Raw genomic sequence first — 4,044 nt, forward strand, 5'->3', positions numbered from 1 at the left:
GACACTCACAGTGCTCGACTTCAGGGCGGAGTAAGCGACAAACAGTCCATTTAGAGCAGAGGGATAACACATTTGTAGCCAGCTCACCCCTTCTTCCCTTCAATGTATTTAAAGAATATAAAATAGAATGTACGATTTTGAGAAGGATTTGTTTCCACCAAGGAAGTGGTGAAACAAGGGCTGGGGGGCCACATGGCAAAACTGTTCTCCACGGGGTTTCTTCAGATTTTTTGGGGGCCCATGAGCTTCTTTGACTCTCTGGTGAAGCCTGTGTATCTTTTCTCAAAATAATGTTTTTAATATGCGTAATCTAAAATACATAGAATTAACAAAGAAACCAACGACATCAAAACAAAGTAATATAAATATTAAAAAAACAAAAACAAATTTGTGGCCAGGTGCTGTGGCTCACACCTGTAATCTCAGCAATTTGGGAAGCCATGGCAGGAGGATCACTTGAGGCCAGGAGTTTAAGACCATCCTTAACACCATCGCAAGACCCTGTCTCTACAAAAATTTTTTTAAAATTAGCCAGGCATGGTGTACACACCTGTAGTCCTAGCTGCTTGGGAGGCTGAGATGGGAGGATCACTTCAGCCCAGGAGTCTGAGGCTGCCGTGAGCTATGATTATGCCACTGTACTCCAGCCTGGGTGACAGAGTGAGACCCTGTCTCAAAAAAACAAAACAAAGCAAAACAAAACAAACAAAAAGCAAAACCAAATTTGTGATATAGTTTGATGATTAATTCTATGTGTGAACTTTATGGCATCATGGAGAGCCCAGAGAGCTGGCTAAACATGATTTCTGGGTATATCTGTCAGGGTGTTTCCAGATGAGGTTAGAATTGAATGGTAGCCTCAGTAAAGCATTGTGGATGGGCATCAGCCAATCTGTTGAGGGACTGAATATAACAAAAAGTTGGAGGAAAGGGGAATTTGCTTGCTGTGCCTGACTGTTGAGCACAGACACCCGACTTCACCCCTCAGTGAAAACTTAACACCATTGGTCCTCCGGATCTCAGAACTGTACCACCAGGCTCCCCAGGTCTCGAGCTTGAAGATGGCAGATGGTGGGACTTCTTGACTTCTATGATTGTGATAGACAATACCTTATTTTATTTATACACAGACACAGATCCACACACACAGATACACACGCACATATATATGTGTACAAGATAAAATTCCTAAGAAGGAAAGTAGCTTAAAGTTTAGACAGGGTTTCATTTTAATATTAAAGCATTTTGCGTGTTTTTTTTTTTTAAAGTGGAGTCCTTATTTAATGGGAGGAATGGGCCCTCCTGCCTCCCTGCTTCCACAGCCCCGGGATAGACTTCGCAGCCTATGGAATCATCACACCACACTGTCATTACCGCCTACGTCGATAGTCCCTTCCCTAGAATGAGCTCCCAGGGAGCAAGAATTGGCATGCTGCGTCATTTCTACCCCACCAACCAGGGCAGCGCCACTTCCGTGCCGGGGCTCCACAGGTATTTGTTGGATGAAGAGGACACAACAAGAAAGTATGCCAGCACCTTTTTTTTTTTCCTTTTTTCATGAGGCTACCCCAAGGGAGAGTGGACTTGAGCAAAAAAAGGAATGTGCAACCTGGGGACTTTAGGTCTGTGCTCCAGCCTGTGCCTGCCAGCCTTGGCCACTCTGCCCTAACTGCCAGTTCTGCCTTCTGGGACGTTGCTTTACATAAGCAGGATAGGGCAGGAATATATATATTACACATATATATACACACATACATATACATATATGTAATTATGTAATAGTTATGTATTATATAATATATAAATATGTATTATTATAATATATGTTATATCATATGTTATGTATTATATTAATTATTATATCATATAATATAATTATAATATATAATTATATATGTGGTAATAGATAAAGCAATTACTATATAATTAATTAATATATAATATTATTATATTTACATTGTATATCTTATAGATGCACATATGCATATAAAATATAAAATAGAACTATATTATAGGTAATATAAAATATAACTATATTATAGATATATAGGTAATACAAAATATAACTATATCATAGGTAATATAATTATTTATAACTTAAAAGTTTTATATACATATAAAATATGTGTATATATGCATGTATGTATATATTATATACACAATGTGTGTATATGTGCATATATTATATATGTATATGTGCATATATGTGTATATTATATATACATACACATATATTATACATACATATAATATATCATATATCATATACATAATACAATATATAATATACATGCATATATAATATACATATGTTATACATGCATATAATATACCAAACATATATTATATATACAGATGTATATATTATATATGTATATTATATACATATGTATGCATATATACATCTGTATATATTGTTTGTGTATATTATATACCTACATTATATACACATCTATATGTATATGTATATTATACAAACATGTATCATATGTATATTACATATACATATGTATATATTATATATGCATACATATGTATATGTTATATATGTATGCATATATACACAGATTGTGTATATAATATATGCATATATATGCAATATGCATATATATCCACACATATTATTCTGCCTCCTCTGGAGAGCTCTGACTAATACACAAGTGCTTCTTTATTACTGCACTGAAAACCAAGATCTAGCAGTGGATTCAATAGCTACATCTCTTCTAAGTAGTGATGAGTACAAATAACATCACGGACTATTTGTAGCCACTCTGAAGTGATATGAAAATATCTGTGTTTTGGACACTTCCACTTCCGGTTTATTTATTTATTTATTTTTGAGACAGAGTCTCACTCTGTTGCTCAGGTTGGAGTGCCATGGCGTGATCTCAGCTCACTGCAGACTCTGCCTTCTGGGTTCAAACAATCCTCCCGCCTCAGCCTCCCAAGTAGCTGGGTAGCTGGGATTACAGGCGTGAACCATCACACTCAGTTATTTTTTTGTATTTGAGTACAGAGGGGGTTTTGCCATGTTGGCCAGGCTGGTCTTGAACTCCTAGCCTCAAGCCATCTGCCTGCCTCGGCCTCCCATAGTGCTGAGATGACAGGTGTGAGCCACCATGCCCAGTCCATTTTCGGTTCTTTATTCCAGAAGTTGCTGGCTGAGGTAGCGTGTGAGTGAGTGTGCTCTCTGTGGGAGTCCACCATGGCATACCGTGGCCAGGGCCAGAAAGTGCAGAAGGTTGTGGTGCAGCCCATCAACCTCATCTTCAGATACTTACAAAATAGACCCCGGATTCAGGTGTGGGTCTACGAGCAAGTGAATATGTGGACAGGAAACTTGGTTTTGATGAGTGTAAGAACCTTGTATTAGATGATGCAGAAGAGATTCATTCTAAAACAAAGTCAAGAAAACAACTTTGTTTGTGGGTCGGATTATGCTAAAAGGAGATACTATTACTCTGCTACAAAGTGTCTCCAACTAGAAGTGATCAATGAAGTGAGAAACTGTTGAGAAGGATACACTTTGTTTTTTAGATGTCCTTTGTACAATATGAACATTTATTTGCATTGTTTTGATTACCCTTATGTCATTACAAGATGACAATAAATGCTGTAAGATTGTTTGAATTAAAGAAAGGAAAGAAAGAAAGAAAGAAAGAAAGAAAGAAAGAAAGAAAGAAAGAAAGAGAGAGAGAAAGAAAGAAAGAGAGGGGGAGGGAGGGAGAAAGAAAGAAAAAAAAGAAGAAATAAAGAAAGAGAGAGAAAGAAAGAGAGAGAGAAAGAAAGAGGGGGAGGGAGGGAGAAAGAAAGAGAAAAAAAAAGAAAGAAAGAGGGGGAGGGAGGGAGGGAGAAAGAAAGAGAAAAAAAGAATAAAGAAAGAAAGAAAGAAAGGGGGAGGGAGGGAGGAAGAAAGAGAAAAAGGAAGAAAGAAGGAAAGAAAGAAAGAGAGGGGGAGGGAGGGAGGGAGAAAGAAAGAGAAAAGAAGAAAGAAAGAAAGAAAGAAAGAAAGAAAGAAAGAAAGAAAGAAAGAAAGAAAGAAAG

At 37.1% G+C, this 4,044-nt stretch overlaps 1 pseudogene; it reads left to right on the forward strand.

Moving 5' to 3' along the window:
• The first annotated feature begins 2,851 nt into the window (after positions 1-2,851).
• On the forward strand, positions 2,852-3,485 carry LOC112623560 (annotated as a pseudogene).
• Positions 3,486-4,044: the final 559 nt, after the last annotated feature.

Source organism: Theropithecus gelada, chromosome 4, assembly GCF_003255815.1.
Source record: "Theropithecus gelada isolate Dixy chromosome 4, Tgel_1.0, whole genome shotgun sequence".
Classification (NCBI taxonomy): Eukaryota; Metazoa; Chordata; class Mammalia; order Primates; family Cercopithecidae; genus Theropithecus; species Theropithecus gelada.